The sequence below is a fragment of the Chelonoidis abingdonii genome, chromosome 19 (assembly GCF_003597395.2).
Source record: "Chelonoidis abingdonii isolate Lonesome George chromosome 19, CheloAbing_2.0, whole genome shotgun sequence".
Lineage (NCBI taxonomy): Eukaryota > Metazoa > Chordata > Testudines > Testudinidae > Chelonoidis > Chelonoidis abingdonii.
The window spans coordinates 39,768,672-39,796,087 of NC_133787.1; the positions used below are offsets into that span (position 1 = coordinate 39,768,672).

Here is a 27,416-nt window from a genome sequence, read left to right on the forward strand (position 1 = left end):
GCTACCCAATACTATAAACTTACTCAGTTAGACATGGTCTACACTAGACTTTCTTACATTTTCTCATAACTGAAGCTCCACCAATGACAGCAACAGTGAGAAATCTAGTTCTGACCTACCATCAGCATTTTTACCACTATTCTGTCTAAACCAAGGTAATTAAAAACACCAGTGGCCACCTGTGCCCTGTCTATACTAACACTCTCATGGTTGCTCCCATAAATAAAGTGCTTTAGAAATAACCTAGTGGGTACATTTTTATTGTTTTGTAGACACTAATAAAGGAAACCATCACTTAGCTCATATTTTATAAACTTAGTGCTGCTTAATTATGGTATTAGAATCTATTTACGACTAAAACGGATGAGTGTAGCAAGCTGTTCTGCTAATCAAGAAAATCATGCTAGGAAAGGTAATATGAAAAGCTTCAAGAGCTCTGTTACGTAGTTTGCAGGCTAGCTACCAAACTGAAGCACATTATCTTCTTCCTCTCAAAAAAACGAACACCAAACTACAATCAAATGAGCATTTGTAAATGAATGTCTGTAGCCCAGCAAGCCAGACATGACATGGGCAAAGCACATTTTAAAATTCAGTTTTGTCTAGAAAATACAGAAGAGATGAAAATTATCTGTACAACTAGTTACAACAATTAGGGCTATCACATGCTCAGAAACTAACTAACAACGTTTTTGTCCCCAAGTTCATACAAATTAACAGAACTTTTCAAGCGTGCATGGGAATGTCACAGAACAGTGATCTCTCTTTTGGAGACAAGATTCACTGCTGATTTTATAAAGCCTATCTACTGTAATGGCAACAGTCTCTTTCAGCCCAAAACACAGACAAGACTAACATTCTCCTCGTCTTGCACATATGTACCATCAACAGTAAAAGTAGAAATGCTTCTAGGACAGACTACATCCCTCTATTCCAAACTATGTACTATAGAACACAGCGTTAAGCGTAGCCTTCAAAGCAGGAGCCGGAGTAAGAGGGGTACAAGTCACAAGAATCCAATTAACATGGCCGTCAAAATGACAGGTTTAGCTGTCACACTTGAAAGCAAATTTAATTCTGAGAATTTTCCAATTATTTGACAGAAGGTTTTAAAAATTGTTGCCCTCATGCCAAGCATTAGTTTTCAATGGAGTTACAGTCAGAGCCAAATATACTCACTTGGCCCAGCCAGGCTATTCCACTGTTTTGTTTGCTTACCAAATAAATTCTTGCAAGACACTCTGTTAAATGGAGCTGCTTAGTGAGTTCCACAGAAATTAGCTTGAGCACAGCATCTGTTAATTTGTGTAAGCAACTATGGTTATACTGTCATTCTGTCAAGCCACCATCTTCAAATGCATGCTTGAAAATAAACTGCCTCAAGGATTGGCTAGTTAAATTGCATTCTTTATGGTCTTTTCCCCAACCTGAGCTAGCTGCCTCCCCAAATAAACTGCCATTTATAGTCATTTCTATCCTAAACAGAGGAGTCATTTTTTTAAATACATTTTTAGAAGACTGCCCAATTAAGCCACACTGACATCGCATTCTTTGAAATATTGCCAAGACAGAGCAACCACCACCACCTACATTTCCACTGAGCTGAAGCAGTGCAAGATATTATGGGCTGCATATTTTTTTTTTTTTTTTTTTACAAATACAGTTTCCTGGCCTATAAAAGCCTTGTTCATAGGAAACAGTTCATCTTAACTCCAGATCAAAATTAGCTTCTTAACATTTCCCTGTCCATAAGCTGTTATACATTTTTTAAACAATTAATTACTTTTCTGTACAGCAAAATCTCTCAAGTATATATAGCTACTGTTTTGAACATGTCAAACTGAAGCAATGTATGTTACCTGAAATTTTAATAAAACTAAACATTCCACTTCTGAAAATTTAAGCTATAATTCTTGCAGAAGTGACCTTAAAGGGAGATGATCTTCAGAAAGTGCTCTCATCTGCCCTTCTTAAACTCAGCCCCCTTTAACATCTCTCAAACTTGACAGCCAATCACCGATGCACCCCAAATCCTGCTCACTTCTGAAAATGTAAGTCTTGACATTTAAAGGAGGAAATGTGCACTGCAGACCTAACATGAATTGAAAAGAATATTGGCTACAGGTGAAATCTTATTTTTCGACACTTTCTGCAGTTCCGACTTTGGTTTGGGGCCACAGATTCTAAAGTCACAATTTGTCTTCTGTAGTAATCAAAAAAGCATTCTTTTGTCAAGAAGGTATGTAAACAAGCAATGGTGCTCTGAGGTGAATGACATCTATTAACACAGAACAGGGTTCAAAGAGGTTAGAACTTCTTATCTAGTCTATCACAATTAAGTTGGCACCTACCCCTTCCCTTGTGTATGTGCAGTAGGGAATTTCCACATCTCAAGTGTGCTGCTGTCATTTAGTCCAAAGAGGTGACAAAACTATTCCATATACATAATACACTGCATTACAGATACTACAGACAGTCTAACTATTCTCCTATTCTCCCACATCGGAGGAAAACAAAATGCTAAGAAAATGGTAGTATAGATGCATAGGAAAAACAAACATGACTCCTCTCTAACACCACTCCCGTCCAACCCCCAATCTACCCTGAACTCCTTACATAATCACTATTTGTTTTTATGCTAACTTATGACAAAACTTAATTTTTTAGAAGTACTTCAAAATAGATCCCAATCTTATGGAATTCTCATAATAAATGACTGAAGCAATAATTGTGACAGTTATGAATGTTTATAGTTCATTCATTTTTAGTTTGAATGCCTTACAATTTTTTTTTTGCAATTGGACCACATCCGGTTTAACCATTCCTTAGGCACCCCCTTCATTCTATCAGTATATATCACACAAGTTTTCTTGAACATCTGAACAAAGATGAAGATTGGCTTGTGGTGTCTGGCTTTGGAAGACTATGTTAATTTCATGCTACTACGTTAAAGGCTTACAGTTCTTGCCAAAAAGTGCCTAGATCAAGAAAGAAGATGAGTTCACTCAACTCCAGAACACTGCCTTCTTGAGCAAGGGAGGATTTGCAAGCTTCCAAGGATTTGTGGAGGCTCCATATTGATTGACAATGGAGTACCACAAGGACACATGCCTCTGTCCTTTTCAAGGACTATGTCAATTGATTCAAATATTAGCGACTGAAAGACAGACAAGTGCAATGTTTCAACTAGCCACATGCAAAGTTAAGGATATCAGTTCTCGAGTCTCCCTGGAGATTCCAAACATTGGGGTAGCCAGGGAGAAATAAGAAAAAACAGTACTATTCCTCTCTAAGTGGTTGTTTTGCCTTCATGTTAATGGTGAAGTATGCAGCACTCTCATAATGTAGATATGAACAGGACTGGGAAGGAAAGTGGGGGCAGACCCAGTACAGACAGGAAGAAAAGGGAGAGCAGCAAAGTTGTTTTGTGACAGAACACCTCTCATAGTTCAGGAGGGCCGCAAGGTTCAGGAACGAAGAGAAACTGAGAACTGCAAGTAAATTCTGTACTAAACTAATTTACCTTAGTAAATATCTGTATAGGGTTAATAGTATGTCCTGAGCTGTACGAAAGTCATTACCCAGTGGAAATGTCTTATCTTTATTTTTCTGTGCACATAGCATGCTTAGCTATCTTTCAGGGACTTGTGTAATTCAGAAAAAAGGATACCATAATGATCCCAAACTGATAAGTAAATCATATTAAAAGAGAAGCTGCCCACTTCTACAACTACAAGAGAATAAGCCCTCCCTACTCTACCAACCCCCTCAGGAGAGGTCCAAATAAATGTCTTGCAACACACTCTGAAGATCACACTCCTTGCCTATTCTACTAGTTCCACCCATTGGGGTTATAGTATTGTACCCTCTTCAGATAGGGTACCTCCCAGAGCAGTTCTGTTGTTGCCGCCTCTGGGTTGCCCCACTTTCCTGACAGCTGAAACTGTAAAATGACTTTGCTACTGCCAGCTGCAGTGGACATGCAAAATCTCCACATCTGCTTTTTCTAGGCATGAGGGTTCATTGTTGGAAGTAAATCAAATGGAAAGGTAAGAAGAGCTCAGGAGAATGGCAGCTGTGGTAGAAAAGAGCCTGTGGAAGGGATGTCAGCAGTCAGAGAAAGAAAACAGAACCAAAATCCTATTCAGGTAGCTGGAAAATAAGACTAGAAGTGACCTCAACAAGTCCCATTTTGTTGTTAGATGAAATGAAATGTTTCCTCTTTCATAAGCATGATTTTCTGCTTCAGCATCTCTCTGCTAGACATTTCAAAATGCACCGTTCTCAGAGGCAAAGGTTACTCTGGTAGGGAAGATTTTTATCCAACAGCAAAAACACCCAAATGAAGACAAATGATTTACTATGAAAAAGTCAGTTTTATTAGATTGGTATAGTAAATGTTTTGTCTTGCTTCTGTGTTTCAGAAAGTTAGAATCTTAAATGGGACCACAGTCAGAAAAGAACATTACTAGTTAAGCTATTAAATTAAGTAAAATTTAATGTTTCAAATTCTGATGTAAAAATAAATGTTACAAAAATTCCAGAGCCATTTCAGATACCCACTCAATTCTTCTAAACAAACTGCAGCACAAAAAGAGAACTGCCTAATACTTAGATTTCTCAAATGTGCTTAAGTAATCTGGACATTTTACAGTTTTATGAACTAAATACACCTCCCTCAAATAACCATGATTCCCTTACTGTAAACTGCAGCATGATTAACAGAGGTCCATTATAAAAGCAACATATAACCTAGCTCTTGTTAGCAGTCAGTGCCACATTGGGCTGAGTTTCTATAGCAACCAGGGAGAAAATATAAAGCAAACTACAGTTAAATGAAAATTATTCTCCATGACAATACATGCAAATACAGGAACATTTTCAAGGCGTTTCAGGATAAAATGCTTAACTACACACATGTATGAGGACACTAACAAGCAAAAGGCTAAGTTAAACAGTTTATGCCTTAATCAGTGATTGAGGACAGTAGTGGCATTTTGAAGTTCTTACCCTTTTGTAATAAAAATATTAAAGCTGCCAGATAAGAACTGAGAGTGGAATAAAAATATTCAAAACTGACACACTCAGACAATGCATACGTCTTTTAGAAGAGGAGGGTGGGGTTTGTTTGGTTTTTTGTTTGTTTGGTGTGTTTGTTTTCAGGTTATAAAGTTGCATGATTTGGGTGTTGTGATCCTGTAATTTTTATGACTTTCCATCATGGAAGAAAACATTTTGAATTTGAGAAGTAGAGCCACTTAGAATATTCATACAGATTTGGCCGAAGGAGAGTAATGACTTGCTTTAACTAGCTACAACTCATACTGGACAGGTTTCATTTAATGGTCTGCATAACAGTATTTATGGTGTTCAGTTTAAAAACTAGCAAACACTTTTATATTTCAGTAAAATAAACATCACAGTTCAGCAGACCAGTGACTGCCCAACCCTTCCCGTCTCCACCCCCACTCCAAAAAACAATAATGCTTGAATCTTCAGGATTTTATTGTAGAGAGAAAAAAAATTAACTCCACCCTGTACATAAAACTGCTCATAGGCTAGCCCAAAAGCAAGTTATCTTCCTTGATGTTTGACTTAAGCATAGTGAATGCAATAATACCCTATAGAAATAGGGGAATAGAAATTTGTCTGCAGTATCATTTTATATTTCTACATCTATGGAAAAAGCATTTGTCAAACATATTTCAGTGAAAAAAGGCAAGTAGTGTTAAAAGCTATCAGAGGGCTAACAGTAGTTTTGACATAGAAAGGCGATTACCTCCAAATACTAAATATGCACATCCAGTTGCATTTTCCAGTCATGCTCCACCCATCTTCCCCTATGATCATTTGCTGCAGGACCCACAGCAGCACTGCAGATATTTCAATGAATCTAGTCACTGAAATCAGTACAGTCCGTAACAGGTAGCTAAAATCTCCCTCCACAATTACCCCTGCAAAGAATGACACATACAACCCTCTCCGTCTGATGCAGTGAAGTAAGAGCTACCAGAGATTACATAGAGAAAAATCAAACTGCAAACTTCGCTATAGCAGCAGTTGCTAGGACTATTTTAAAACCCTCCAATAATTGTTATGGTTTGCCTTCTACTGAAACTACTTTCTGCAGTGCTATAAGAGGCACAAAAGTGTTTTGCTCTATCTCAAGAAAAACGTATTTTTAAACGTGTAAAAAAAGTAAAGATCTTGAAATGGCAAGGATTAAAATTCAGTGCACAGTCACAGACTATGCACTTTTATACCTGCTTCACCATTCTCCTCCCCAAGCAGAATAATGCCAGTGAGCCAAGCGGTCACTTAACTCACAAGTGAACAGTCTCCTTGCTCAGCACAAACTTCCTGGAAGTTAGTGGATGTGAGTAGGCCTGTCTCCCTCTCATCATACGATGCCTTTTCATGGTACACCTCTACCACGGTATAATGCGACCCAATATAACACAAATTCTGATATAACACAGTAAAGCAGCACTCCAGGGGGGCGGGGCTGCATACTCCAGTGGATCAAAGCAAGTTTGATATAACACAGTTTCACCTATAACATGGTAAGATTTTTTGGCTTCCGAGGACAGCATTACATCGGGGTAGAGGTGTACTTAAGCTTCTGCAGGGAGCAAGCTCTCATCCTTGCAATGTTGGGGTGCATCCCACTAGAAAAAAAAAGCTATCTTATCATTAGGTAACATGGGAAACATGACAATAGTTTGCAGTTTTCACATTTATTAGCAGGTTGAGGTAAACCCCCAGGGGAGCCTGGGGTAATGAAAAAAAATCAACCATCCAGAAACATGGAGCACAGTAATAGTAACATCCAGTGTTCTGGACAGAACAACTCAAACCACATCATCCAGAATGCTGTCTGTTGTGCCAGACCACACCCTGTTTCACCCTGATGAATCAGCAAGAAAAGGACAAGATTCCAGGTCTCTGAAGTAACTGGAAAGCAGGGTTCCTGTTAATTTCAACCATCACACCTACTGCTTCATAAAAGTAAAGTCAGTGGAAGTACAACCAGGACTTTGTTCACACTAACCTTTAAAAAAAAGAAACGGGTTCTCACCAACAGCTCCAGCAGTGGGAGTATTAGTGCAGACAGGACTTCTAGTGTAGACAGACACTGGTAGCACCCGCTCTCCCAATGTTGCTGCCACTGGAGATTTTTTGAGGAAAAAAGCCTGATAGAGACAAGGCTAAACGCACAGCAGTAGCAGGAATGCATACAACCAAACAAGTCTGTAGTTTTGTTAATCAAACATGCTAAGGTTTTAACATCATTGCAGGCCCTTATTTTAGAGAAACCGATGTGTTCTTCATCAAGTAACTTAAAAAAAGTTTATTTCTTGGGGGTAGAGGTCCAATTTAGAGTTATTCAATTCTACCAGCAGCCCTTTAAGTAGGCACAAGTGTTCCAGTTAAATTTAAAACAAACGTGTTTTGGTACCCTGTCAAAATCTAAATTTCCACTCCATTTTTAGTTATCACAGACTGAGATTATAGTACCATCACAGAGAGTCCTGCTCTGACTCTTCAAACTAATCAAATAGTTTAAGGGCAATGTTGATGTTTGATTTTTTGTTTTGTTGTTTGTTTGTAGAACTTAAGACAAGGCAGACCCGAAATGTCTGTATGTCATTAAAAGTTCATGCGTACATCCCATTAAGATTACATCTGATGAAAATTACTTAAACCACAATTTAGAAATACATCATTCACACATTTCCTAAGAGCTTGCCCATCCAAATGTTAGAAGTTTAATTTAAGAGACTGCCGTCAAAATGAGTTAACATTTTTGTGTAACATACTAACTCTGTGCAAGGAATTTGACAATAGATTATCTGACTTTTGAAAGACAAGGCTAAAATAATTAGAATACTTGCCCTATTCACTATATTACACCTGAAATAATTCAGCACAGTAACACCAATGTACCCGTTGTCACTAATTACATGGGATCAAAGACTGAAAAATCCACTCGCTTACTTGCCCACACCAGGTAAGAAACTTACCGGGGCACGGGTGGGAATTTGGCCCATCAAATTTTGCAAAATTTTTTAAAGTGACTTCAACCCACAAGAAAAGTCAACGTAGAAAATGCACGGCAGTCTTCAAGGATCTGTTGACAGCCCTGATGCCTCTTCTGTTACTCAAACTAGTCAGTTTCACTTCTACAGCTTAAAATGATTTGTTTTTATTACTACTCAGAGTAACAACATTCTGCTGCTCCAGAAAACCTAGAGCCAAGTACTGGATCAAGGGTATCAAAAAGGACCAGTGTGAGAGGACCAGCCTGCAGCTACATCGCAGAGCAAACCTAGAGATGGGAGCTCATGACTAATTGGACCCAGGCAATCTAGCCAGCCATGCCACAAACACACAGCCCATTACCAAGTAGCCACCATACCATCCAGCTGGGGATAAAAGCAAAGGTGCTTCTTACTAGTCTCTTCCCTCATAACACAGCTGCAGCTGTGCCCCAGGGTGAGGGGAAAGAAATACAAAGGATGATCACAAAGAAGTGGTGCAAGGCAGTGAGGGGACAAGATGGGGAATCATCTCAGGAAGGAAAGGCAAAGAATTAAGGGGGAAGAGGGGATTGTGAGAATTCCAAATTAGGGAAGGGACAGGGAGAAATCCCAAAGGGAGAGGGAAAGCGGTAACACAAGGTGTTTGGGCCCAGTTATAGTGAGGAAGGCATCATGGGTAGAGCTAATGGACAGATGGGAGGACGCTTCAGTGCATTTTCTTTTTTTTTTTAAATTAAACATTTAACTTGAAGAGGCAAAACACCACAATTGGAAAGGACCACAAAATTTAACTTTTGCCTGTGACCTTTTTCTTTTGGATGAGGACTAACTGAAATGGTAATTGGACCATCACCAAGAACCAGTTAACATCTCTGCATTAGAGCTAATCACAAAGGAGGACAAGCCAAAAAACAGATTGAGACAGAGGGTCTCAAACTCCCACTCCAAGAGTCAGGAGGGCTCTGGTATTGGGCTGTTGAGAGGAACGTCCTTCTTACTTCCAGCACCAGGCGGTAGAGGGGCTTTCAAATTTATCAGACTTGAAAGGCTGAGAAGGATCCAGAGACAACACCAAGCCAGAGGGCTGCTGCAGCAGAAAACACAGACTGGGCTTTTCACCAGGGCATTGCACCTGCATCTCAATGAGTATCCCATTCCCAGCTGGGACCTGGCAAATTCTCAAGACCCATTCAAAGCAAATAATAATTATTCAGATTCAATGCAAGCCATCTGCACCTGTGGGACACAACAATATTCCGCAGGGGAAGGTAAATGTACATACTAAATCATCTGAGTTTTGGCCAGCATCAGCTCACAGAAGTAAGGGAGGTGTCAAGAGAAATTCATTCCACAAGCTGAGCTTTGTATCTACGTCTTTCCTAGATGGTGAAAGCAAGTTGGAAAGCACTGGGTCTGTTATCAGTGGATGTTTTTAAAACCTCTCAGGATGGACAGAATGCCTATTCACTTTGAATACAGCCTTTGCTCATGAAACCATCATACAATAATTATCTGGCCAGTTATTGTCCAGTATTAACACACTGGAAAGTGTTCAGAAAAGTGCCAAAAGAGAATGATTCCAGGTTTTCAAAACATACCTTATAGGGAGACATCTAAGGAGCTCAAACTACGTGGTATATCCAAGAAAAGATTAGGAGGCAACTTGATCACAGTTCACAAGTACCTACATTGGAAAGAGATTTCAAATAGTACATCTCCTTATTCTAGCAGAAAAAGGCATGACAAAATCAAAAGGCTGGAAGCTGAAGCTAGACAACCTCAGACAAGAAATAAGATGCACATTTCTAACAGGGAGGGTGTGACATTCCCCTAATGTTATCTGGACCAATGATGTGCTAGGCCACTCCAATCCCTGACTCTGGGAGCCAGCCTTACCCTGCCCTGCTGTGAGACCCCCACTCCCAGGCCGTTCATGCACAGCCTCTAGCATGTAAGCTGCTTTCAGCTACATGACTGAGCACTCTTGGCTAGCCGCTGCTTGGATTGTGCAACCGAATGACACCAGCCAATATCTCCGGTTCCAGACACAACCCTAGAAACCTCCATCTTGCAGTGTCCAGTTATTCCCGCTGGACGCTGCAAATTTGTATGAGTTTGTCAATTTAACAAAGAAATTTATATGTACCAGGCGTGTTATTCCAAGCGGGGGAGGGTGGGAGGCTGTCTCTGACATGCTTCAAACCAAATGCACTGCTGCAGGTAGAACAAACAGTAATGTATTAACTACAAAAGACAGATTTTAAATGATCATAAGTCAAAGCACAAGAAGTTAGATTTGGTCAAATGAAATAAAAGCAAAACACATTCTAAGCCAATCTTAACACTTTCAGTGCCCTTACAAATGTAAATGCTTCTAACCACAGGCAGCCTGGTTGCCCTTCAGTCAGGCTCTCCCCTTTGATCAGCGCTTCAGTCGCTTGGCGGTAGTGCCTGTAGATGGAGGTGGAAGAAGAGCGCGAGCATGGCAGATGTTTCACCCTTTTATCTTATTCTTTCTTCCCTCTTGGCTTTTCCCTCCTACCCCAGTCAGGTGAGCATCACCTCATCATAGTCCCACATTAACCAAGGGAAGAGGGGGTGAGATCCTTTATTGCTGCCTAGGCTAGCGTCCTTTGTTCCTGTGAGGCTGGGCTTGTCCCAGTCCCATACATGCCTTGATGAGGTGTGAACTGCCCCTTGAGAGTTTTGCCTGGGCATGTTTTAAGCTATGAGGACACATTTTCAGCCTCAATTATACACATGAAATTACAACCAATAACAATGCTCAGTGCATCATGGGCCTTCCAAAGACACCTGACATAAAAAACTTTGCATTAGATACCACACAATCATATTATAAGGATGAACATGGGGGTGCAGGGTGTTCCCCCCGAGGTACAGGGCGTCACAAAGGGTAATTCATGACTGGTCCCTTTTAGCCTTAAAATCTATTAATCCAGCCTTACATTTCTGAGTAATATTATTGAAAAGGAGGTGGAAAGCCAACTCACAGTATCTAAATGCATCAGATATCCTTGCCCCTTGTCATTCTGATCGGAGAACTGGGTGTAGCACAGAAACTGCATTGGTCAATGATCACTTCTAGTGAGGGTGAAGATCAAGACTTATGTCTTGTCTACCCTGGCAACGTTAAAGCACTGCCATGGCAGCGCTTTAACACGGCTTGTGTAGTTGTGGCAAAAAAACACCTCCACGAGGGGCGCGGCTCCTAGCACTGGTGCACTGTCTGTACTGAGCGAGAAAGTTGCAGCGCTGCAAAGTGCCAGTGTAGACATGCCGTAATACTTTCACACCCAGCTAGTGGATAGACGCACAACTCTCATTAACGTTAATGGAAGCTGTTTGTGTCAATCCACTAGCTGAATTTGAAAATCTCAGTCTAAGGGCATGTCTTCACTAGCAAAGTTAAAGTGTTTTAACGTGGCTGTGTAGTTGCAGCATAGCGCTGGGAGAGAGCTCTATTCATTCCTATTCATGGAGCAAGCCAAAGACAATCTAAATAGAAAGACAAGCATTCCCATTCCTAATCAGGTGGGAAGAAAACCATGGATGGCAGGTGTCATAGCTATAAAGGGAAGGGTAACAACCCTCCTGTGTACAATACTATAAAATCCCTCCTGGCTAGAGGCACCAAAATCCTTTTACCTGTAAAGGGTTAAGAAACTCAGGTAACCTGGCGGACACCTGACCCAAAGGACCAATAATGGGACAAAATACTTTCAAATCTGGGGAGGGGAGGGGGGCGAGAATGCTTTTGTTTGTGCTCTTTGTTTTGGTGGTGTTCCATCTTGGGACGAAGAGGGACTGGACATCAATCCATGTTCTCCGAATCTTTCTGAACAAGTCTCTCATATTTCAAACTTTTAAGTAACAGCCAGGCAAGGCGTGTTAGTTAACTTTTCTTCTCAACTTGTAAATGTTCCTTTTGCTAGAGGGTTTATTTCTGTTTGCTGTAACTTTGAACCTCAGGCTAGAGGGGTTCCTCTGGGCTCTTTGAATCTGATTACCCTGTAAAGTTATTTCCATCCTGATTTTACAGAGATGGAACTTTACCTTTTCTTTTAATAAAATTCTTCTTTTAAGAATCTGACTGATTTTTCATTGTTTTAAGATCCAATGGTTTGGATCTGTGTTCACCAGGACTACTGGTGAGGGGATTACCAAGCCTCCCCAGGGAAAGGGGTGTAGAGGCTTGGGGGGATATTTCTCAAGTCTACCCAGGAAAAGGGGTGTAAGGACTTGGGGGGATATTTTGGAGGAAGAAGAACTCCAAGAGGTCCTTTCCCTGTTTCTTGTTAAAGCACTTGGTGGTGGCAGAGTATTAAAATTTAATCTAAACTGGTAGAAATAAGCTTAGGGGGTCTTTCATGCAGGTACCCACATCTATACCCTAAAGGTCAGAGTGGAGAAGGAACCCTGACAGCAGGTGTTTACCAGAGATGGGTTTTATCAGGTAAAATCACATTTTTTATTTTAAAAACTGCTTCATTACTGCACACCACGTTACACTTAGTTTTAGCTACATATTCAAATTGTGGTTACATAAGGCAGTAGATTTGGAAATTAATTTAAGGTTGTACAAATAAGTAAAATGGCAGTAAGAACAATACTAATAAATGTAATATAATAAGCATCAATGTCTGTATACATTTGGTTTGGTATTTTCTCAAGGAAGTTGTGTGTCATGACTCATTTCAATACTATATAAATATTCCATACACTACAAAACTATTATCAAATTGCTAAATATTCCTCAGTAATTTTCAACAGGCTATTCTAATAAGCATTTTATTTTTCCCAGTTTCAATGGGGTTTAAACGAGTATTTACAGTGCCCTGTCCTAAACTAGTTTTTCCCGGGAAACTGTCAACCCTGGTGAAAAGGTCAGTCTCCTCCAGTCCATATTGGGATAATTTCCATTTATAATCCCCCCTCTCCGTCCAAGGTCACAGTTAGTAGAAAACTTTTTTTAACCAATATAAAAAGCAGCAGCCTTGCACAGGCGTGACCTCAAAGTTTAAAGGCAGAATTCATTTAGTGTTTTTCAATGTTTTCATAAAATACTGCATTATAGTAAACCAAATATTACTGCATTTAAAGATAGGCAAACTACTGATTTTATATGAAGAGGAGATCTTATTTTAAAATACTGAACAAATACAGTTTGGCTTCTTAAAATAAGGGGAAAGACTGCCTATAGTCTTTTGGAGGATAAATAATTCAGTACATGAATGCCCAGGGCAGTACTGCAAACTAAAGTCTTACATTTATCCATATGGCAGGGACAATGCAGACAGTAATATGCTTCACATCACTACCCTGACAATGACTTCAACCCTGACCTAGAAAATAACCAACACTTTCTTCTAGCTACAAGAGCTAATTACTCTAAGCCCTTACTCATCCATAGTACAAAGGGCTATTGCACACTTCACTTACGTGGGGTAGCATCTGCTAAATTATAAACCTGAACTCACAGCATTTTTGGCCTCTGCTCACACTTGTTAATCCACTGACTAGAACAATTAAAGACTTATTCACATGAACTTATAAAGAAAGATCAGGACTAAGCAGAAATGGATCCATTTCTCAAAGGAGAACTGCTTAGTGTTTATACATTCGTATTATCAAAGCTGTGAGGATCAACAAAAACCTAAGTCAGTGTTTCCTATTCATAAGAGCTTGTGAATCAACAGTAGCAGCAAGAACAGAGAGGGAATATAGTGACTGAATGAAGCCAGAGGCCTTCTAAACTGATAGCATATACTGTATGGCTCTTCCCAATCTATTTCACCATATGGTGCAGGACAACAGAGCTCCTTTTAGGAGCTTAAAGAGTTATTACACCTTAAAAATTCAACTCATCAACTTGCTAACCTCATTAGAAAGAATATCAGCAACTTATGTTTTAAAAATTTGGATGGGCGCATGACAAAGCAGAATAGTGTCACATACTGAGCCCAATATGGAAAACCTATAGGAGTATGGTAAAGAGAAGAGCCTGGTCTAGTTACTTATGAGGTTCAACATTTCCACCAAAGGTTAGCAAGCCCCATGACTCATCTGTCACTCTCTCTCAAAATTAGCTGAACTGTATTTAAGTGTTCAACCATCCCCACTTTTGATATTACTGGATAGCTTGCCTAAAATCTCTAGGAAGCCTCAAAGAACTGAAGAGGCAGGAAATAAAAGTAAACAGTGGGATTCTTGGTAACAGAAGCTCCTGATATCACTGACTGAATTTCCTCTCTCATTCCCAAATTACTCATTTTAGTTATTAAAAAGAACTCAAACACAGACAAGCATCCTAAGGACTCATGCAAAGAGGAAAGAGTCTGAAGCCACTGTTAACAGTCTTAATGGATCTCAATGATTGGAAATGAATCTTGAAAGCCATCAGATCAAAGCAAGATCTTTTGTGCGTAAGGACTGTTACTCTTGGAGCCACAGGATTTAACACCATCTTTAAAAAATATTTTGCTCAAACAAATGAAGCAGCAGTCTCTCATCAGTGAAGAGGTATGGATCTTTTGGGGGATTAGCATCCTACTAGAGCAGATTTGGAGATAGCTCACTCAGGCAGTGGAAGTTTCACAGACTGAAGTAACATGGCTTGCCTTTTTCAGCAGAAAATGTTTTGTACAGGGTTTCCTTTTCTATTAGCATTTAAGTGACTTTTTTTGTTTGGTAAGTTTGTAAAGATTAATTGTATGTATTACAGATTGGCACCACTCACAACTGGGTCATAAGTGAACAGTAAGGATGAACTGATATGTTACCAGACTATAGACTTTAATAACCTGAGATTAGGATTACAACTATCCTAATTACATAAGGGGAGGTATTTGAAAACACTAATTTTCTCAAGAAACATTACAGAAGTCTGAAAATTCAAGGTGATGTTAAAGTCAAACAGCATTAACTCTGACCTCAAGTATTAACAATTTTCCATCCTCATAACCCACTGCATATTACAATGTAAAATAGAGACATTTTGATTAAGGACATTTTAATAAGCCCATGGCTTGGTGTACTGTGTGCCTGTGACATCAAGTAATTTGAGTACATATTATTTCTCATTACCCTGTACCCATGGCACACAAGTTATATAATACTTGGCTCAGACCTTAAGAGGTATGTTGTGCCCCAGATACAGAAACTACATGCCCATGCTCAGTCTTGTAGTACAAGAACATATTTAAAAGCAGCATATATATTCGTTCCTGCAAATTTAAACCAATCTGTTTGAAATTTAAGTGAAATTAGAGATAAGGTAAAAGAATCAAGTTTATAATAAAACACTAATCTCAATCTTAACTAGGGAGAAAGCCAATCTCTCTCCTTAATCTCATCCAACAGGTGTGATAGCTGTAATGCTCATATATGTTAGCAGGACAACAGACAAGCTGCCTTTACTGCATTCTCACCAGCTAAATAAAATGAAAAAAGTAGCCAGTGAATATACAATTAGAATAACTACCATCTAACTATTTCCAAATATACTGGATTTGCTGCTGTGGGATCTAGTGGTATCTGTCAGGCATTTGCAAAGCAATCCATCACCACACTATTTCAGTACCAAGGGACAGATATAATCTATATTGCAGTCCATCATGGAATACCTGAAATTCAAGTAGTCCACACAGGAGAGAGGGGGAAATGCTCTTAAACAACAGAAAACTGTCACCTGGGAATGTTATAAAAAACACACTCCTGGAGCCAGAGAGTCCTTCAACTTTTGCTTCCTTTGAAAAATTTTTCCATGGTAATTAGAATTTCCAATTTTTATTGAACCACCAGAATAAGAGGAACGCCCCAACCCTAAAAAAATATTTTGGAACACGTGAGAATATACATATGGTATAAGTAGTTTTTAAAATAGTGCAGATTCTTCACTTTACAGTAATGCTGAAAATGCAGTTTTTTCTAATTTATTTCAGTTATTCAATGGCTCTAAAGAAGTTAGATAACGTACATTGTTGTAGGCGTCAAAATGTAGAAGGGTGATAAGTAAGACCTAGGGGTCTCAAATTATCCTGTTACAACACTTACGTACATAAACTACTGGTTTGCTTTTTATGATACAGTCAGACAAAAAATCCTGTGTATTTTAAGTCCACATCTGAAAACCATAACACTGCCAAGCCTTAAAGGAAACAAAATGAACTAAACACAGAAAAAATATCCATCTTTGTACCCTTCTTTCCAATACATTTACAGAACAAAATGCCATTTTTTATTCCATGTGTAATTACACAGTTAAAATAATCACCACCTATAGTAAGTAGTCCATCTGGTTCACCAAGGGAGCAAACGTTGGTGCAGTATGATCAACGTGACTAGTCTACACTGAGCCTAGAGAAACATTTGCCTGCTTTACTGAACTTCATCAGGGTGCTACAAAACAAAACTCTTGAGAGGAGGAAAATCAGACAAGACTTTGTACACTTTATTTTATATTCTATTTATGTTCTAAGCAGTTATCTTTTATCCCATTTTCAAATTATACAAAGCTGCTTCCAAACTGAAAAGTATAATCTAACTAGGTTCTCTGCCACACATGCACAAAGACCAACACCATAACATCACAGCAAATTTGTATTTTCTTCTCACCAACGCTCCCACCCATAAAACCAACATAGGGACAACCTGTCACAGTAAAAATACAAGACATTGTCATTACAATATTATGAAAATAGAAATAGGTGCCTAAGTGGAAAATATGAGTATATGAATATTGAGTTTGAGATTCACAACTGGACATTTCTAACTTCCCTGCCACCAAAAAACTCAACTCCCCTTGGAGACAGGAAAAATTCAGTTAATCATTTGGATCACATTTAGAAAATAAGATGGAGATGGGAACAATCATTTAGATTTACAAAAAAACCAGCTTCAGAATAGAACAAAAGCACGTGAGCAAATTGTAGAACAGAAAACACCTACAGAGTAACAAGCATGCCAAGGAAGCCAGTATTTAAATTCCTAGACCTCCTACACTCATCACTAAGAGTAATCAGCATCTGTGCAGCCCCAAATAGGTGGAGTTCCACAGAACCTGCCACACAAAAATACAGATTGCTCTATAGAAATACCTGTCACTGACTGAACTCTTCCCACAGAACAAAACAGGTCATACCACTTCAACACTGACATTTCATTAGCATATCAAACAATATGCTTAAGAATTTCTCTATTCAGATATAGAGAGGAAGTCAAACATGGATCATATTTCACTTTCTCTGCAGTAATTATACATTTATACTGTCACCCATCATGACCATTCAAAAGGGTCTCCCTGTACACCTTTTGTTCGGTGACTCCTCTACCACTTAAAAGGGACAAACACACTTTAAATACCATGACACATTTTAAAAACGTTTTTAAATGCACAAGGGTTGTTCTCTAAGGCCCCCCCCCCCCCGAAAAGGAAGAACATGGGAAACAGTGAATGTGACTATATACAAAATTGTGTCAAACTGACTAAATAGCTTAAAAAAAGAAAAAAATATGTAACCAACAACCTTCCTGCAGTTAGATGTTTCAAGTAATTATAGGAGTTACTAAATATTCAGATAAATATGATTTTCAAGTTGACAGTGTCCCTTAACATCTTTGTCTAACTGACAAAACGATCCTGTCTATGCCCAGTTTCTGGAGTCATCTCAGAAGATGGATTTTGCTTAAGGATACTGTTTGGGATCCGTTTTCGCTGTCTATAGGGCCAGGTTCCTGGTGGTAAGTGAGCACTTTGTGTACAAAACCACAGAAGGGGGGAGGGGAGCGCTTTCCTGTAACTAGATATCAAAACAGATCTACAACCTTAGAGTAGAAGCCAATCTGTAAACACACCAGCTCTTGTGTCTCAATGAACAGGGTGATTTTCAATCCACACACACCCCTTCACAAGACAGCTGCTCTCTCTGGGAAAGGACAGAGGGCACTGGAGGGCTCAGCTCCTCCAGGCTTCGTGGAGGGGGAAGAGACACGGTTTGCCTTTATAAACATGCAATCAATCTCGCGAACTAGGGGGGGGGTATAAATTCTGGATTGGAGAAATGCAGCTGTTTTTTTGCTAAGGGGCAAGGGTGGAGTTCAACCCCTTCCCCCAGTACACAAAGGCTTTTCCAAGGAGAAAAATACTGAGCAATTTAGAGATTAAACGGGAAAATAAATATATGCAGATCAGCGAGCCTTGCTGGCTACAGGCAGATCAGCTTCCCCCTCTGCACGCACACAGCTAACGCCTACCCAGGGATGATGAAATGGGAAACGGAAATTACCATTTCAGACAACTTTTCATATTGTTCCTTCTAGCAAGTGCTGCTAAGCCTTCCCCCCACCCAGGGGCTGCCCCTCCCCCCCACCGAGGGGGTGCCCCTTCGCCCCCCCACGCACGCGCCCCTTAGTCCCCCCCGAGGGGGTGCCCCTTAGCCCCCCCCCGCACACGCTCCCCTCCCCTCCACCGACGGGGTGCCCCTTCGCCCCCCCCGGGACTCTTACTGCTCCCCACCCCAGGGTCCTTCTCTCCCACCCCGGCTGCTCCCCGCCCTCAGCCCCCATGAACCCCCGTCCCGGCTCCCCCGCTCCTCACCCGAGGTCAGTGCTGGGCGCGCAGGGCTCGGCCCCGCCTCACACGCCGTCCCCCGGCTGCAGCCTCCCGGGCGAGCGAGGCCTCCGGCTCCTCCAGCCCCCGCGCATAGAGGAGGCGGCGGGGGGGAAGGGGGCTCGGGACCAGCGCGCCGGCGGGCGGCCCCGGCCGCGGGGAAGCGCAGGCGGCTGGGAGCGGGCGCTTGGTCGGGACCGCGTTCGCGGCCCCGCTCATAGTGCTCGGGGCTGAGGCTGTCGCGGCGGCGCCTCCTCGCCCTGCGCTCCATGGCCCGCCAAGCTCCTTCCTCCCTCGGCGGCTCCGGCCCCCGGCTCGCCAGCGCTGCCAGCCTCGCTCCCACCCGCCGCTGAGACGCGCCTGCCCATTGGTCCGCCGCACCGCGCCGCCCCATTGGCTGGCTCCAGCAGCGACGGTCCCGCACGTTGTAACACAGACACGCTGCGCGTGGCGTAAACGGAAGGAACCGTCCCATTAACGCGCCGGCGCGAGGCGGAGCCTGTTATGATGCGCGGTGACGGTGGCGGCGGGCAAATCGGATTGGTTCATTTATCGTGACGTTTATGCATTCGATTGGCTGCCTCAGGAGACTCACGTGAACGGCCATTTCCGGGGCCGGGCTACCTCTTTTCTGTTCCGCTCTAGCCTTGGAGGCGGTGTCGGCCTGTGGGCGAGGCCGTACGGGGACGGTGGCCGCGGGTGCCCCGCCCGGCTCCCAGCACGGCCCCTGGGCGCTGCTCCCCGGTGTCACGGCGGGATCTCCGCTCGCTCGGGGCGGGGCGCCCCCGCCCCTCTGTCTCCGGTCAGGCGCTGCTGCTCGGGGTGCCCAGGCGGGCACGGAGTGTGCAGAGGAGGTACAAGGAGCGGGGCTGGGGCCCGTCGGGAAAGGGCTGGGGCAGAGCTACCTGCGGCAGAGGGGAGACCCAGGGAGAACCAGACGCAGCAGCGGAGAGCGGGTCCAGAGCACCTTGGGGAACTGGCCAGAGCCGGCGGATACCTGCTGCGTTAGAGCTCGTGCGGAGTCAGCTAGGAATAACCAGCCTGGGAAGGAGAAGGTGAGCCCAGGACAAAAGGGCTGGATCCCAGGAGCAGCAGGGGAGGTGGGTAGGCCTGGGTGAGTGGAGCACTGCGAAGCTGTCTTGCAACAGGCCTGAGTGAAGGACTGCAGGCAGCCAAGGCCAGAACAAGGGGTCAGTCCTGGAAGTACTGGGGCGGGGAAGGGATAGCTCAGTGGTTTGAGCATTGGCCTGCTAAACCCAGGGTTGTGAGTTCAGTTCTTGGGGGCATTTAGGGATCTGGGGCAAAAATCAGTACTTGGTCCTGCTAATGAAGGCAGGGGGCTGGACTCAGTGGCCTTTCATGGTCCCTTCCAATACAAGGAGATAGGTATATCTCAAATTTTAAAAAACTTAAAAGTACATTCACTGGGTGGGGGTAGGACAGGCCTGAGTGAAATGCTGCGGGGAGTTCCTAGTGGGAGACTTGACTTGGGGATGCCAGAGAAGAGTCGGGGAAAGTGAGGAAATCTGGGAGCTCTAAGGTAGATGGCCTGGAGGTTGGAGCCCTGGAACAAGAAAGTCTGGAGATGGAGGGTGAATTGAAAATAATAGCTTGGGAGGGAGGGAGCATGAAAAACTGTGATGGTACATGTTGTAGTTTGGGGTTTTGGAAGAATGGTGTTATCAGGATTCTACAGACTACAGAACATGTACAGTACTAAATTATGCCTAGAAGTGAGCTTTTTGGATTGGATACTGAGCAACTGTATTCCCTTTACAACTGGACCGAGAGGAAACTGATGCAAGTGCACTTCTTCTGTGACCTGCTGGAGAGCGCTCGAGGCCGGGATCCACCTATCACACAGGTCTCCACTTTTTTATCCAAATCTTGAAACATCAGGATTCATTCTGAGCTCTTGTTTGATCATATTCTATAGTCAAGGCCCTGCAACAGAAAAGGGACTGCCCTCATGTGAGAGTCCTGGGGACTTGTTGCGCTATGGTGCTTCTGACTGTCACAACTGTCATGGTAAGACATGAAATAATGCATCTGCACAAGCAACCCAGAAATTGTTTGCAGCCATGACACACTTTAAACTGATCAGCCATGGCCAAGTCCCAAATTTCTTCCAAACTTAACCTCCTTTTGTTTTCTTCTTGCACATATAACTGTCAAAGCTCGAGGGAACTGAATGTGTTTTCCCCCTTGTAGCTCAGGAAAGGCACCCACTTCTAGGCTCCCAGCTCTTCCGCTGTTCCCTCTCTTGGCCGGAGACCCAAGGGTCTCTCTCTTCTCACCAGGATTTCCGGGGCTACACAGTTCCCTGCCTACACTGAGTTCCCCAGCATGTCAAAGTGCTTAAGCATATCTGCTTTGCCTTGCTTTCTCCACAGAAGTTATAAACAGCGTAATTAACTAAAGTTTTAAGGTACCATACAGGTTTTCCCATTTATTCTTAAGGTGAAATCACTAACAGAAATCTTATTAAAATAAAAACCTGCACACCTACTGATTAGTTTGCCCCCAACTCCAGCAAGGGTTCTGGTAGGAGTCAGTCCCGCAACCTCACGTGGAAGTTTTTCTGTGGTTATTAGTTCATATCACCTTTTGCTCAGGACAAGAGCCCTATTAATCTGAGATTTCCCTCTCCCCCACCCCCACCCCCATTATACAAGTGGGGTCTCTGATCCTGTGACCCTCGTAACAAGTAATCAGCAGACAATGGGTTTCTCCTCAGGGTGTGGAGTCAAAAGTTTGGATCCAGAGATTGGAATCCGTGTTCCCCTCTTCCCACGTATTTCCTAGTATTCTTGTCTGGCACATTGTTTAAAAGAGACCTTGGAAGCTCATAACATTTTCCAAGGTTACATGAGCCAATGCAAACATTTGTCTTATTGTAGGATTGTATGTAATGTCCCTCAGGGGGAGGACATTACATACAATCCTACAATAAGACAAATGTTTGCATTTTTAATACAATTTAATTAGTATTCTGCTCACTCCTCCCTAATCATTCATGAAAATAAGTAGGGATAGTTCTCACACAGGTCCCTGGGATAGGAACTGTACTAGTCACCTCCCTCCAAATCAATGTTATTGTATTTGGGCCTGATCCTGCAAGCACTACTGTGAGCAATCTAATTGAAACCAAGGCAACTACTCACAGTAGTAACATTGAGAATGCATCTGCTGGATTGCTGTGCTAGAAATTACCCTCGGTCTACCTCAAGCTGGGGCACAAGAATGTGCACTTCTGCCCAAGACCTCCACCTCAAGCCAGCAGTGGTGAGGAGTAAGAAGATACATCCCGGAAAACACGTGCACCGCCAGCCAGTAGTGAGAGGGTAAATGTCTACCATTACTTCATCTTACTGGCTACAGGGTAGTGCCATGCTGATTTGTTGTTGGGGATCTCCCAAGATCTCTTTCACTTGGTTCCTCAAGGACTCAGTTGGACTCCAATCATGTCACTCAAGTTCCTTGTTTGCATCCAGCAAAGCTATGCTGAACTGATCAGTCTCAGAGTAGGGTGGGTATATAGGGCATACCACACATCCAAAGTTGCACAGCAAACCTCTACCTTTGTTTACATGTACATGTCACATTGCATCTGCTGTGTATTGATCACACATTTTGGGATTGGCTTGGTCATCTTGTAGGAACCAATCCCTGTACAGCATTCTCAGGCCATGGACTGGTTGTGCACGACTTACTCTTTACCTCATTGTATGTTCCAGGCTTTTTTTTATCCTTTATCATCTTATCCATTGTAAATGTCTCTCAGTGTCCCCCTTCTCTTAGCTAGTACAGACATTCTGTTTCGAGCCTGCTGATCCTAATACCTTCTGAGTCCTGTCTCCCAAGAAATGAGGCCTCATCCATGCCCAATTCATTATGTCAAGCCAGGCCTACGTTGCTCCTAAACCCAGACCACCCTGCCCATGCCATGATGGCGGTGACTGTTTTGTGTGAGACTTTTTCATTCCAGTTACATGGGTCAGTCACATAAGGAAAACTGAGACCCTTATGAATCAGAACCTCAGTTTGCCACTGAATGTGGCTCTTGAGCCATTTCTCCTGCTTCCTTTGGGGATGGAGCAGTTCTCTCTCTCGTGCTGGACTGGTCTCCTGCCTTTGTTGCAAAGGGCTTGAGGTAGCACCAAAAGCAGGGGATTGCATGCTTGCCTGCCACTGCCCTAATGCTGCACTTGGGATTGCTGACTCTTGCTGTGCTGATGCTGCATTTTGGTGTTTCAGTTACAGTACCAGTGCAAAAATACTACAGTTGCACTGGATGTGGTTATGTGTACGACTGTAGCGGCATTGAGCCCAGTGACAGACGAGTGTCCCATTTTGCTCTGTTTGTACAGCACCCAGCGCAAACAGTCCCAGCCTCAAAGAGCTCACAACCACAGAATCAGACAAGACAACCTGTGGGGAGCACAAAAAAACAGCCAGTCAGCAAGACAGGAAGAGCTCAACAAAACTCTTTTGTATTGTGTGGGGGGCTCCTTTGTTTCTGACAGAGAGAGGTTTAGCTTCCACACCTATCGTGCCATGGGATGCATTCATTGGAGCCCCTTTACGATGACAAAGGCAAAGCAGCTGTAAGGGCCCTTAGAGCTTATTCCTGGCATAAGAGCTCCAGCAGGTAGGGAATCAGGGTAGCCTTGCCCTAAATATTGGCTGTTTCCCAGGTGTTAAAACCCTTGGGTTTTTTTCAGAGCCAGAGCACAAACTGGGGTTGTTCTGGCTCTGAAATATCAAATGCCTTTATCAGGCTCTGTAGGGATAGGTTAGAGCCTGGATGTCTGACTGCGTTGTTAAGAATTAAGTCTTCCATTGATCCAGCTGCAGCTACACTCTGGGGCGGTGTTTTTCACATCCCTGAGCGATGTAGCTAGGTTGACCTAATCTTTAAGCACACATCTAGTACTGCTTGGCTTCTTATGACTGTCCTGTCTGACGTAAGATAAAAGGACAAAGCCTTACTTCTCTCCCCTCTCTGTAAGATCAAATGAAACTGTCAAAAGAAACAGACTCACTTGTCCTCCCCCCACTAGCTTCTCTTCTACACATTCCACTGTGAAACGCTGTGTCCAAGTTAGATGCCTTCCTCTGTTGCCTTAGGGCTGGTCTGGACTGCAAAGCTAGATCAGTTTAACTGCATGACTCAGGGCTGTGAAAAGTGTCACGTCCTCTGCAGTGTCATTAAGCTGTCCAAAGTCTCGGTGTGGACACTGCTTGGTTGACAGAAGAATTCTTCTGTTAACCTAGCTACTGCCCCTTGGGGAGGTGAATTTACTACAGCTGCAGAAGGGCCCCTTCCAATCAACGCTTTGATAAGTGTCAACACTCCAGCAGTGCAGCTGTGCTGCTTAGCATTTCTAGTGTAGTCACACCCCAATATTCAGTAGTGAGCAGGACGGGAAATGGCCTTTTTCATCCTTCATATTCTAAATATATTTAGCTGTAACAGTTAATGTTTGCCATGTCCGAGCTCCTGCATTGTTGGAAGTTAGAACCTCCTTCTGCGTGGCCCTGACCTTTTTATTTGAACATCACATATGAAAGGAACTGTCCATCTAGTGGGAAAGGATGACTAGGGAACTGCTAGGATTATGACTTCACAGCAAATAAAATGTGATCTACTGAAAGACATGACTAGTCTGGCTGTTTGCTTGCTTGCTTTTGTTCCTTCCACATTAGCTGAAATATTTAGGGGGAAAAAAAAACTTTAAGGGTTCAGCTTCCTTACCCTTCTTCAGTTAAGGCTTGAGAAAGCACACAATGCATATTTGAATCCCTCCAGTAAAAATGGAAGACAAACCTTGACAAACCTAATACATGGGGAAGCAAAGAAAGATACTTGGATTAAAATGTATATTTAGGCCTACTTTGTACAACACAAGGAAGCAAAAAAGGGCACAAATTCACTCTTTTCCTTTCACAGGCTCCCTTTAGAGAGAAAAGATGCTAGAATGTTAGTCTTTACAGATGCCTGCTCTCACAATAGCTGGAGTTTTAAAGCCCCAGCTCCTGGAGCCATGGGACTATGCGAGAATTGTTCTAATTTTGAAAAGAAAAGCAGTCTATAGCTGGAAAATGTGGCTCAAACGAACGACAGATTTTTAAAAATACCTTTTTTAAATGTCATGCATCTGGGTGGCTTCAGTTATGAATTCTAAATGCCTGAGGCTGGCAATACTGAGTCTTTGTTGTATACAGATGTCAAGTCTAAATTTTTAAGCCAGTAGAGTGATCACAATGGAAATTAGCAAGAAATCGTTCAAGATGCCTGTGTTCTTCCTTAAGGGTTTAATTCTTGAGGCTACTCAAAGTAATATTTTTTTAACCAAATATTTCCAGAAAACCCCTAATGTGAGCAATCTCCTCAGTCCTGTAGTGAATTGGTATAGAGTTCTATCTCCAAGGCACTCTCCCCTTCCTTTCGCCCAAACCCTCCTGCTGAGATCCTCCAGTCTTCAGCTCTGTATTTTCCTCTGAACACCAGTGCAAGGATCGGGGCAGAGCTGAGCAGGAGTAAATCCCATTTGCCAAAGACCAGATAAAACCCCTGCACCCTGTCACAATATATTTCTGTTAAATAATAAATACATTCTGACAAATAACTTCATTAACGAAGTGTAAAAATTTGCCCGGTGATGTCTCATGCCCTTCCAGAATGTCAGTTTCAGCAACACTCAAAACTTCTGAAAACCAGGAAATGAGTTAAAGTAAATACCCATGCAACCTTAACTCTGGCCCCCTGAAGCTGGCAATAACCCCTGTGAATTCTTTTCGCGCACCCCAGCTGCACTGACTGTGCTAGGTATAGCTGTATTGAATGGTGTAGGGATTAGCTGGAGCATCTTGGCAGACCTGCGATTGTGACACAAAGTGGGTAGGGGGGGTATCCCCCCTCCCTATGTGTAACTGAAATAAAGAAGCGCATGTGTACCTTGAGAGATTCTAGCATTGCATTGGGAGGGTGGTGTCAGTAGCAGGGCACAGTTAGGTGAGAGATGTGGGTGGTCTTGGGGGGGTGTTATAAATGGTAGCAAAAGTAAAGTGTAGTTTTCAGTGGCATTGTACATGTAATAGTGAAGGAGTTGTAAAATTTCTGTGGAGTAGGCAAAGTGTTTGCAGGTTAGGCAAATGTTGGTAGCTCCTGCCCAGTCCAGTTCAAAGGCAGTGTGTGCATGCTCTCTGGGCATAGCGGGGCATCACTTAGAGAGGGCAAAGTTAAGGTTGCACGGTGTGTATCTTAACTCTTGGTTGCCTGGTTTTCAGAAGTTTGATATTTGCTGGGTGTGCTGGGCTGCTAAGGTCTGAGATCCCACCTGGCAACCTTAACTCTGCAACAATGAATTTTTTGCCAGTGAATTGCTGGATTTTTGGAACAGAGAGAAGTTCTTGGTAGGAACTGGTGGTCATTAAGGTAGCGTGACTGACGGTTGGGGATGGGAGCCAGCAATCTGATAATTAGGCACCAATCAGTTTCCCTGGAGAAGGCTGAATAGGGAATGCAGCTAATTAGCTGATGAACCAATGAGCATCAGCTAAGGGGTATAAAGAAAGAAACAGGAAAAATGCAAAGATGATGATCTGGGCTAGGTGAACACAGTATGTGTTGAGAGCACTGTTCTTCCTTACCCTGTGGGGAGGGGTAAGAAACACTATCAGTACACTGCTGCATGAGACTGATGGCAAAGGGAATGTAAATAAATTCATACAAAGTTCCAAGTTACTGGACAGGGTCTGAGAGGTCTCTGGGGCATCAGAGGATGAGGATGGAGTGTGCCTGTTGCAGGCCACAGTAGGGAGTCCTAAGTGCTTCCTCTCTGCTCATTTTGTTGTAGTGGAATGAGGATAATGGTTGTGCTCTGAAGCTTTGCTGGGTGTAGGGGAGGGTAATTGTTAACTGGCCAGTGATAGAAACCTCATCCATGGTCTGTCCCAAAAACTTGACAGTTTGTTACATGGTGGATACAGTGACTTTAAACATGGAAGAGAAGACCTGTGTGTCTGTCTCTCCCCTGCCACTTACACTATTCCCCCCCTGCAACACAAAACCCTGCCACCATTTCCATCTCACTCTCCCCTTCTGGTTCCATTAAGCCATCAGCACTTTGGAAGCCAGGTGTGCAAAAATAAAAATAAGATAGAATCTGTTAACTTTAAGAAAAGCTCGTTGTTTGTTTTTTCCCCAGGGGGCTGTATCTAGGGTTGCCAGGTGTCCGGCTTTTGACTGGAACACCTGGTCAAAAAGGGACCCTGGCAGCTTGACCCATCAGTAGGGCTGGCCAGCCATTAAAAATCCAGTTGCCAGCGCAGCGGGGCTGGTAGGCTCTCTACCTGGCTCTGAGTGGCTACCAGAACGCAGCTGGCATGTTCGGCTCCTAGGCAAAGAAGTGGCCAGGGAGGTTCCACGTGCTGCCCCCTGCCCACATGTGCTGTCCCAAGCACTGGCTCTACCACTCCCTTTGGCCAGGGATCATGGCCAATGGGAACTGCAGAGGTGGCACCTCTGGGCAGAGACACTGGACAGAGTGCCCTGGCTGTGCCTCTGCCTAGGAGCCGGAAGGACATGATGCTGCTTTCCGGAACTGCCTGAGGTAAGTGCCACCTGGAGCCTGCACCCCTGCCCCAGCCCAGAGCCCCTTGCTGCACCCAGAACCTCTCATTTCTGGCCCCAGCCCAGAGGCTGCACTCTGGCCCAGAGCCCATACCTCAGTCTGGAGCCC

General features: G+C 43.0%; 1 protein-coding gene and 1 long non-coding RNA gene across 3 annotated transcripts in view; one reads left to right on the forward strand and one right to left on the reverse strand.

Moving 5' to 3' along the window:
* The window catches only part of ANKRD11 (ankyrin repeat domain containing 11), a 249,862-nt gene extending 231,042 nt beyond the window's left edge, over window positions 1-18,820 (reverse strand). The window contains exons 1-2 of one of the 2 annotated variants that reach the window (XM_032764254.2): window positions 10,189-10,262; window positions 9,641-9,726 (exon numbers count right to left, since the gene is read on the reverse strand). The gene's annotated coding sequence lies outside the window, so the exon portion shown is untranslated. Of the gene's footprint in view, window positions 1-9,640; window positions 9,727-10,188; window positions 10,263-18,657 lie in introns of those variants that run through there. The other variant, XM_032764255.2, reaches the window with a different exon arrangement.
* An 831-nt stretch (window positions 18,821-19,651) lies between these two features.
* Window positions 19,652-26,832, forward strand: LOC142047935 (uncharacterized). Its single transcript, XR_012657259.1, has 2 exons — window positions 19,652-19,724; window positions 20,401-26,832. It is a non-coding gene; the product is annotated as an uncharacterized LOC142047935 (long non-coding RNA).
* Window positions 26,833-27,416: the final 584 nt, after the last annotated feature.